Source organism: Electrona antarctica (genome assembly GCF_951216825.1).
Source record: "Electrona antarctica genome assembly, chromosome: 4".
Classification (NCBI taxonomy): Eukaryota; Metazoa; Chordata; class Actinopteri; order Myctophiformes; family Myctophidae; genus Electrona; species Electrona antarctica.
Genome location: NC_136809.1, coordinates 57659382 through 57670551, shown reverse-complemented (window position 1 = coordinate 57670551; position 11170 = coordinate 57659382). Strand labels below are relative to the sequence as shown.

Genomic DNA, 11170 nt, shown 5'->3' with positions numbered 1-11170 from the left:
AAATCTGAATCCCCCCCCTCCTTTTCCCCTCACTGTATATGTTTCTTTTCCCTTTTTACCTCCATTATGATGAATTCCTGTACTGTTCTTTATTTGTACGTCTCTAAATGTTTTGATGAATTGAACATGGTGGACCCTGTTGTAAACAAGTGTAATGCTTAATTGGGTCGTCCACTCACAGTTAACAGCCTTTGTATTGAGTTTGTGCTTGAAATGTACTGTAATTCTGCAAACTGTTACATACAATTTTCAATCAATCAATCAAATTGTAATTTGGTGTTATTGTCTGTCTGTCTGTCTGTCTGTCTGTCTGTCTGTCTGTCTGTCTGTCTGTCTGTCTGTCAAGCCTTTTTATGTTATTTTTTTAGATGATTATTAGATTATTATTTTAGATTATTGTATAACTTTCGCAAACTGTTAATAGCCCAAAGTATTACATCCGTCCGTTCGTCCAGTTACACACCTCCACCACCAGGGGGCGAAAGACAGAGCCTTTGCATTGACCAAAACGGCCCGGAGGATCCTTTGCTGCGCACGGGCTCAAAAACTGATCCGGAAGCGGAAGTAAGTACGTGTTGTAGGCTTTTTTTGCGTGTTGTAGTAGCTGTTGCTGTGACGGTCGCACAACAAAGGAGTTAAAATATCTCAAAACCCGTTAAAACCTCCTCAAAGAAGATACAACGTCCCTTAAAAGAGATAACATGTCTCTTAAAGGAGGTAAAATGAGTCAAATGGAGTCTGTACGGCTGGAGATAAATGGACACATGACGTCGGTGGGAGAGGAGATATTGTGTGTTTTGGAGAAACACACAAGCGGTGATGTTTGTCGGGTCAGAGTCTTTGTGTTGGAGCGTCTCCGTGCAGTCGCACAGTTCATGTACAGCCTCTTCCAGAGAGAGATGGAGACACTTCTACACACTGCTGCAGGTGTGTGTGTGTGTGTGTGTGTGTAAAATTAATGTATTTGGCCATGGAACCTCATCTGAAAATATGTTGTAGCCTACCACGCAGGGAGGTAGCCCTAGAAAGTCTGTGATCATACATATATTTCATATATTCCTAATGCACATTGAACATCCATATCCGCTCCCAGTTTGCAAAGAGACATCCATCCAACTTCAACCGCTTATCCGTGGTCGGTCGCGGGGGCAACAGCTCCACCAGAGAGCGCCAGACTTCCCTTTCCAGAGCAACATTAGTAACTTCCTCCTGGGGGATCCCAAGGCGTTCCAAGGCCAGTGAGTCGATGTAAACCCTCCAACTGGTTCTTAAGGCCTATTCATAGTCTGGATTTTCGGTGGTGAGGTGACCACCGGAGCTGAAATAACATTGAACGGTGGTGAGTAAAAACAGAGAGAAGGGCTGGAGCGGTGGCGGTGGTTTGCTCTTCACCGCGGCTCGTGACATCATGTTGTAGTTCGGTGGTCACATAACCACCGAAAATCCAGACTATGTATGAGCCTTTAGTCTGCCCTGGGGTCTCCTACCAGTGGGACGAGCCTAGAGGACCTCCCTAGGGAGACGTTCAAGAGACATCCTAACCAGATGCCCTAATAGTAGGGCAGTTTAGAGGCTCCGACAGCACCCGAGTGACATGTTTTCGTAACATGTTTTTTTGGGACCCTTATGGTGTCTAGTTACGATTTATTCTTGTTGCCCGGTGTGACAGATTTAGTGGTTGCGCATGTTATCTGGTGTCTGCGTGTTCACGAAGCCGTCTTTCAGACGATGTTGTTTCAGGAAGGGGGCGGAGCTATCTTCTCCTATTCTTTTCAATAAAGATCATTAAATATCCATCCGATTGTTTGTGGAATCTCACTTGTATGAAACAGTGACATTATAAAACACAGTTAAAATGATGAAAATAAAAAAATAAATTAAAATATCAGTGTGTGGGATTCCTACCGTCTTCGCAATGAACCAACAAAACCTGGGGAGCTGTGCTCTACCTATCACGCTATGATGCGCTGACAACTGCCGTAGGAAATTATGTATTTGATCTTATGTGGGTCTGTCCAGGTGTGGACGTTGGGAACAGCATAGTCAGACATGCCCATGTTATCGTTGTTGGGTTTTTTTTTTAAACAAATATAAGCGCTCCGTTGAACTGATCAATGAATAGCTGTAGAAACAAGTCAATGATGTTGGTATAGTCACACCATGAAACGCAAAATCTTCTGTGAAGTCTGACAAATGCAGAATAGCGTGTTGATCTTTTCATTACAAATCTCGAGCAAAGTAGACTTCCTCAGAACTGAGTAACTGTGCAGAGCATAAAACAGCACCACCTGCTGTTGTCTAGCAGGCAGTGCAACATGTCAAGTTGTGACTGTGACCCGTTGTTTTCAAACAAATAATATACACGTTCCGTTCAACTGATCACTTAATGACTGTACAAACAAGTCAACGGTGTTGGTATAGTTACACCATATGAGACACAAACTCTTGCCATTACAATCAATGCAATTATCCACAGGGAAATAGGAAATACAAAGACAAATAGGCTCTGATAGTGATGTGTTTATTAAAAGTTGTTACATCCTCAAGATGCCATGCTAAATAGCACATTCAAAGTCAGTTATTCAACAAGCATGAACATGTACAAGGAGACAGTATTCAAACTTTGTTCTCTTGCAGTAGTCTACTACACAACAACACTCAAAAATACCTGAGTGCCACACAGGCTGTTACAGCATCTCAGAGGGGCTATCCCTTCAATAGAAATCTGTAGCCTAAATGCACATAACTGCTAATGGCACATTTGAGTATTGTAGCACCAACTACATGGCCATTTAGCAGGCAATCCTTGGTAACCAACAGCTATAGGCAGACACTGGGGTGCAATTTATTTTTTATTTAATTACATTACATTTGTTAAATTAATTTGCAAACATGGGGAGAGCCCCAACCTGAGCTCTATAGTTCCTTCAATGCATGAGGAGTGAGCAGGGGGGGGTTTGACTGGGGTACCATTTTTATAGTCTTTGGCATGCCTCTGGATTGGATCCCGACCTCCCAATCTCAGGGCAGACACTCTAGAAAGTAAAAGAGGATAATAAGAAAAACAACAGTGCTCCAAATTAGACCATGTAAACATCAAACCTGTAGTGTAGCATCTGTCAAACAGTACATGGTGAGGAGGACTATGTGGCCTCCCCATCACTTGTCCAACACCTTGGACAATAGTATTCCTCCTCTGTATTGGGATTTCCAATACATGCATTGTGGAACCACAGATCTGGCTGTGCATTGAATCTGAAAGAACAATTTCAATGGAAAGACATTTTCATAAAAGTTGGATGTAACGCATACTGTTTCATGTTTCCATGAAAGATAACATTCAAAGTCCTCATACCCAGATATCAACTGCCTCTCAGTCCATCTCCCCACAACTGCGGCACAGGTCTGACATGTCAAGATATGTCTATTTAATACAGTACATTTAATTGTTTGGTTATGTTGATACAAAGTGACATTGCAGCCTAACAGAGCTGTTAAGCAGATTAGTGGCGATGTCTTGCGATTAGTGGCGATTCTGTTGTCCCCCTCTGGGTCAACAGCTACATGTCTGCCCCTGTAGAATCAGCTCTGCAGCCTTGAACAAATAATTGATTATTCCAGTGCACTTTAAACTTACAGGTGAACATAAAGGTTTATTGAGTGGTGTAAACCACTCCTACAACTGGCTTTGTCAGTTTACGTATCTTGTCTGTCTGTCTGTCTGTTCGTACCAAAAAATGACCTGGATTGCCCTAATAATGGGACTGATCGAGGGTAGCTACTGGGACATAAGTCGGGACTTGTTCACCTGAGTGAGGGGTATGATGTTTGAGAGACCCGAAACCCAGATGACCTTAGGATACATCACTGAGGATACGTCCCAGGTGCATCCATGCAAAAACATTAGGTGCAGTTAAATGCCAAAGAATAAAAGTGTGTTTTGAGAAGTGATTTAAAAGACTCAACATAGTTTGCATTTTTTATATATAAGGGCAGGCTGTTCCAGAGCCTAGGAGCAGCAGCATCAAAGCCTTCAGGAGCAGCTTGTCTGCTGACCTCAGTGCCCTTTGTGGGGTGTAAGGGACCAAACGTTCTGTTAAATATAAAGGGGCCAGGTCGTGCATGGTTTTATAAGTAAATACAATAATCTTAAAATCTATTATAAAGGTGACAGTGCAGTGCAGTTAAAACTAGGGTTATGTGCTCTTGTTTTGTTTTTGTTTTTGTGCCGGAAAGGAGGCGAGCAGCCGCATATTGCACCAACTGCAGGCGCTTGAGTGATTCCTTGTCAATGCCGGAGAGGAGGGAGTTACAGTAGTCCAGTCTGGAGGATATAAAGGCGTTTATATCCAGCTGTTTAGATGGAAGGTATGGTTTGACCTTGGCAGTGATGTAAATAGGGTGCGTTTTGTGTCCCAAAACGCACTTTATAGTTATGGGACGCAATACACCAACAACCTCTGCGTCCACAGGACTCAACTTTATCCTGGCTGCACTGAAGACTATGGCACTGTCTCAGTCACACACTGTTCTACGTGGAAGTCTAGCACTCTTTCGGTCACACACTGTTCTATGTGGAAGTCTAGCACTCTTTCGGTCACACACTGTTCTACGTGGAAGTCTAGCACTCTTTCGGTCACACACTGTTCTACGTGGAAGTCTAGCACTCTTTCGGTCACACACTGTTCTACGTGGCAGTCTAGCACTCTTTCGGTCACACACTGTCTCCCCCCCCCCCCCCCCACACACACACACACACACACAGAGAGAGAGACACAACATGATGAGCCCTCGATCGTCTTAAACGTCTTTCTTGGACCACTCTGGAATAATATTGATCGTTATACATATACAGGTCTGCTAGTACTAACCTTTTCATCTCAAATTGACCGGCCAAAATAAATCCACGACCGATTTTAGTGTGTTGCTCCGCTCGCTTCTCACTCCAACTTGGTTTGAGCTCGGTGGATGCGCTTTCAACGCAAATATGAGTCAGCTGGTTAACGAGCCCTGACCCCTGACTTGACTTGACTTGGCAATCAACGGCACTATTAATGGCAGATGTATAAACGCTTCTCTTTTGTCTCTTGTCTTGTGTGTATGCGTGTGTACTGTGTAGGGCAGGCCATTCTTCCCTGTAGACAGGGACTCAAGTGACTTCTAAGTAGAGATGTGATGTTCGTGAACGAATCGGATCATTTGAACGGCTCTTTGAAAGGAACGATGGGATCCGGTTCACAGTAGGGAGCCGCTCCTTTTTAGAGGAGGAGGGGGGCAGGGGGGTTTCAACCAGGGCCGGTCCTGAGCAATCTGGCGCCCTAAGCAGGATACACTGGGGAGGCACTGGGGGGGACACTGGGGAGGCACTGTGGAGGCACTGGGGGGACACTGGGGAGTGGGGAGTCACTAAGGAGGCCCTGGGCAGACATTGGGGAGGTACTGGGGAGGCACTGGGGGACACTGGGCCCCCCCACCCATCGGTGAGCCCTGTGAGCCAGTCTTTTGAGCCAGTCTTTTGAACGACTCTTTGAAAGGAACGGATCCCAGAGATCCGGCTCCCTTCAAAGAGCCATAAATCCCATCTCTACTTCTAAGTTCCACTTTTCCAAAGAAATTATTTTACATCCACAATGGCAAGCCTATTTGCATTTTACAATACAATAATTGCAACTGCAAACAACTTTTGGTTGGTATATTAAGCTATGTTAAATCCACTGTTGCCCACTATTAGTATTTCTTACTGAGTTGTGCATGCTAATACTACTAGCCTACTTAAAAACATATACTGTATAGGCCTATTTGATATTTTTATATATATTTTTTTTTTATAAAAAATAAAAAATGTTTTATTATTATTATTTTTGAGTGGTGCAACCACTCCCTTACGGAGCTATGTGTGTGTCTGGGTGTCTGGGTATGAGCACAACAATAGCATGGTTGTTTTTCACCATCTGTGCGCAACCTAACGCACACACAAACACACACGCACGTATTAACTGTATATATGATGCTTTCGGGGGGTGCCAATACATTACAGTGACAGTACAGTACAGTAGAGGGTACAGTAGAGGGACCGCCACACGGTAACTGTCATTTCTCAACCGTTTCGGACACGGCGTGGCACGCCGGAACCGGCCCGCCCCCCTGGGCGCAACTCCCTCACGGAGTTGCACCACTCACTTCACACAGGTGTGATTTTTTTTGGGACTCATAACATTTTTTTGGGACTCATTCGAATGGCCACCTGTGCATCCCGGGACCCATTACATTGAAAACCTATTTACATCACTGCCTTGGCCAACAGTCGTAATTGAAAAAAGCTGCATCTACAGAACTAATGTGTTTATTGAGTGTGAAGGTGCTGTCAAAGGTGAAGCCAAGGTTTTTGACGCAGGAGCAGATGTTTGAGCCGAGGGTGAATGGAATGGTGTTATTTGTGTATGGTGTAGTGTCAAGGCCAAATAATATGACTTCTGTTTTATTTGAGTTGAGGTCAAGTTTGTATCCATCGAAGTTGTTATGCGAGACGTGCCAGCAGATATGGAAGATTTTACTCTGAAAGGTCCCCCCGTTCCGTTCCCCTCCAAAACCGGGAGGCATAATCTTCCATTCTTACCTTGCGCTGGTCACGCTAAAGTCTCTCCAGACGCGTTAATATTCCAAACGAGGCATGCTGAAGTCAGAAATTAAGACAGAACATTACTCAGTTGGTCAAAACCATGGAGAGTTCCCTAGATTAGGAGATACGAGCCATTCCTTCTGAGCCGTAAACAAGGAAGCGTGTATGCGCGAAACAGCAAGGAGTACGGCGCAGAGGGAGAGGCCAACCAAAACTAAAACTAAAATTGTTTTTATTTTATATCAATAAACAAGCCCACCTGCGGTTTTATTAGAAGACGTGTATACACGTCCAAGGCCAACATTGTGTTAAATGACTCAACCGATAAGTCTAACTGAGTGAAATTAATCATTTCATTTTTCCCCCCCTAGACTAATCATTTCATCCCCCCCCCCCCCCCCCTAGACTTCCTCACCTTCAAAGAGGAGGTTCCTGATGAACATCAGGAAAGGAGCTCCAGTCTGGTCCAGGAGGAACCACAACCTCCACACATTAAACATGAACAGGAGGAGGCTGATGTGTCACCATTGACATTACTACACTGGGAGACGAGCTGTGACTCAGCTCGTTATTTTATTTACTCAGGTAAATAAAATAAAATTATCACTTTATTGATTCTAATCTAACAAGCGACATGTTATTACCATGGAGTGCATGCTGCGCAGCCGTTTAAGATGAACCACACCAATGAATTGAGATGCACCAAAACTGTTCCTCGCAACAGTCTGATATGGCCAGTGGACGTCGGCACATGTCGTTGCATTGCGTCACAAGTGATTCAATTCAAACGACATTTTTGCATGTGGCATGCAAAAACGCTACTTTCCATCCAAGTTGTCCTTCCGTCCGCGAATGTGTGTTTTTGTGTGCGTGCACACGTGTGTCCGCGTGCGTGCTTGTCACTTTATGTCAAGTTTCAACAACACTTGTTGCCGTGGAAACCCAGCAGTTTACGTTACGTCACGGCACGTCTCTGTCTGTGTTTGCAGCGACCCTGCCTGCTCCAAAGTGTGGTGTCCCTGTGTGTAAAGAGGAGGTTCTACCTGAAGAGGAGAGGAGCTCCAGTCTGGTCCAGGAGGAACCACAACCTCCACACATTAAAGAGGAACAAGAGGAGCTACTTCAAAGACCAGAAGAGGCTGGTGGATCAACGTTGACATTACTAGCAGTGAAAAGTGAAGATTATGAAGAGAACAGAGAGACAGAGCCTGTAGCCGGCACCTCAACTGAACACATGAAAACACAAGCTGATGTAGAGGACTGTGGGGCATCACAACCAACTAGTGATGACCAGCTCCTCTCTTCACACTGTTCTGAATCTGACACTGAAGACATTGCTGAGTGGCAGGAGTCTAGGGGAGATCAGTCAGCTTTAAACACACTGAAATCACAAAACACACTAAATGTGGGAGGACAGCGCAAGCTGTCCCATGACCTGAAATCATCAAAACAAACTGACTCCATGAGGAGTGACACAGGGAAGAAAAGTTTTAGCTGTACAGAGTGTGGCAAAATATTTAATCACAAGGGAAATCTAAATCAACACATGATGACTCATACAGGTGAAAAGCCATTTTTATGTACAGTTTGTGGTACAGGCTTTACTCAGACGGCTCATCTAAAAATACACATGATGACTCATACAGGTGTAAAGCCATGTTTGTGTACAGTATGTGGTAAAGGCTGTGTTAACACAAGTCATCTAAAAACACACATGATGACTCATACAGGCGAAAAGCCCTTTTCTTGTACAGTATGTGGTAAAGGATTCACTAAAACGGGTAATCTAAAAGTACACATGAGGACTCATACAGGCGAAAAGCCGTGTTCTTGTACAGTTTGTGATAAAGGCTTTGTTAACACAAGTCATCTAAAAAGACACATGAGGTCTCATACAGGGGGGAATCCTTTAGTATAAGACATATGATCAGTTGGTATCCGAAGTCCCGTTAGTCCGAACATGCATTAAGGTTGGTGAACATGCGCTTTTGGTTGGCAACATGCACTGCCGGTTGGCGAACATGCGCTGCTTTCGTGCTTGCGGTTATGGTTAGGATTAGAGATAGGGTTAGTAATTTCGGAACAATGGGATGTCGGCACAATGGGAGGTCGGAACAATGCCACGGAACCGGTCAGTCAGTCTAATCCAGGATGACAATGATGCATCAACATGACTGAATAAACGACACAATAATAGTTCAGTCAGACAACTCACAAATAGATTTAACCAATATTTATTATAGAATGAGAATACAAGTGTGCATATGATATTTGACTTGGCGTTCGGCTCTGCTGCATTTTCTCCCTGCTCGGCGCGATTAAACGCCATCATAAGACATTAAGAGCAGGGAGATAGATATACAATAAAACTCCCATGGGGAGCATAAATAACAGAGCCCACCGGTGGTGCTGGGGTGGTGGTGGGAGCAAACATCACATAACAACCAGGAACCAGGAGAGCAAGGCAGGAAGAGCATACAGTCTAGTGATCTTAAGTAGCCCGCCCAATTGTTCAGCTGACTGCCACATCAGCGAATGACGTGTGGGACTTGCACACACTTATACACCCACATAGAAATACAGCATGTTAACCCCTTGAGTATAGTATGTGCCTTTGAGCACGGCATGAACTCCCTCGAGTATGTCTGACTGAACTAACTCTGCAGGCTACGTATCATTTTATTGTGATGGAGTTTTGTTTTATCTTATGTATGGATCTGATTTTTAATATTTAAATTTCTATTTCATTTTTATTTTATCTTGACGCATATATAAAATATATATTTTTGGAAACCTTATAGCCTAACAAATCAGAAAATGCTTTTTCGAGGTCGTTATAGCAGCCATCTTGGATCTTTAAAAATGGCTTCTTTAGAAAACACATTTCTCAATATCTCTAGATGACCTAAAATCAAGATTGAAGTGGTTAAATCTATATTTGTGTGGGCAAGGAATCCAATGGAGCTGATTACATTGTAAATGAGACATGTATGGGTCGGTATTTTGCATTTTTACATGATCAAATGGTAATTTTATGGTAATCTGGATATGTATATCGTCTGAACTAACTCTGCAGGCTACGTATAATTTTATTGTGATGGAGTTTTGTTTTATCTTATGTATGGATCTGATTTTTAATATTTAAATTTCTATTTCATTTTTATTTTATCTTGACGCATATATAAAATATATATTTTTGGAAACCTTATAGCCTAACAAATCAGAAAATGCTTGTTGCCATTTTTTTTCGAGGTCGTTATAGCAGCCATCTTGGATCTTTAAAAATGGCTTCTTTAGAAAACACACAATACACAATATCTAGATGACCTAAAATCAAGATTGAAGTGGTTAAATCTATATTTGTGTGGGCAAGGAATCCAATGGAGCTGATTACATTGTAAATGAGACATGTATGGGTCGGTATCTTGCATTTTTACATGATCAAATGGTAATTTTATGGTAATCTGGATATGTATATCGTCCAAACAATGGAATATTTCACAAACACTTTATCACATCTCTCAAAAGACAGGAGACAACTTGCCCATTCATCCAGTTGAAGGTCCAAAAGTTAAACTAAAAGCACATAGGAGGGGCTACCCCCCTCCCCCCTCCCACCAAAAAAAAAGTAAATTGAACGTTCAATTATCTTTAACAAAATGTCTTAAACAAATGTCCAACATAATATCTAACACAATTGTTTAACATAACACAAATGTTAAATCTCCCCTCATTAGTGTGGTTGCCTATGGGCAACCATACTATTGTTCCCCTTACCTTTTATTGTGGGCTCGCAACAGCGAGCACACACTAGTTATTGCCAGTTTATATATATTATTATTGTGGGCTCGCAACAGCGAGCACACACTTGTTATTGCCAATTTATATTTGTGGGCTCGCAACAGCGAGCACACACTTGTTATTTTGAGTTTATATTTACTGTGGGCTCGCAACAGCGAGCACACACTTGTTATTGCCAGTTTATATTTGTGGGCTCGCAACAGCGAGCACACACTAATTATATTTATTATTTCTTTATTCAAATTTCCGCCATTTTTTTCGAATTCCTACTACTTTCTCACACTTAATGCTAGAAATTTAGTTCAAACTTCAAACTGTTCAGCTCTTTGCAGTTATTTATGCTTGTATTTTACTTTTTATAATTTTTTATACTTTTTTAACTTTTTAACTTTTTTTACATTCTTTATAATGAGTCGATGGAAGGTCCCATTTTTCACAGTTCACTTTTTTGTGCTCTTATTACTTACTTAATACTTTCACTTTGAAACTCCATTCAAACTTTAAAATGTTCATCTATCTTTGAATTTTCATTGGTGAAAAAGTTGTTTTGAAAAAGTGTATACTTTTTAAAATATTTAACTTTATTTATAAAATGTTTCTCTCATAGACAATGTATGGGATTTTATCTCTAAATCAACCTCACTTTTGCAGCCTCATTACTCTGGCATACTTTGTCGTAAAAATGTGATTTAAACTTTAGCAAGCTCACACGACTTTGAACTTTTTCGTGGTTCAAACCGTATTCGAATA

The 11170-nt window shown here is 42.3% G+C and overlaps 1 long non-coding RNA gene across 1 annotated transcript; it reads left to right on the top strand.

Moving 5' to 3' along the window:
* Window positions 1-589: 589 nt before the first annotated feature.
* Window positions 590-9832, top strand: LOC306922406. Its single transcript, XR_013789919.1, has 3 exons — window positions 590-927; window positions 7025-7204; window positions 7609-9832. It is a non-coding gene; the product is annotated as an uncharacterized lncRNA (long non-coding RNA).
* Window positions 9833-11170: the final 1338 nt, after the last annotated feature.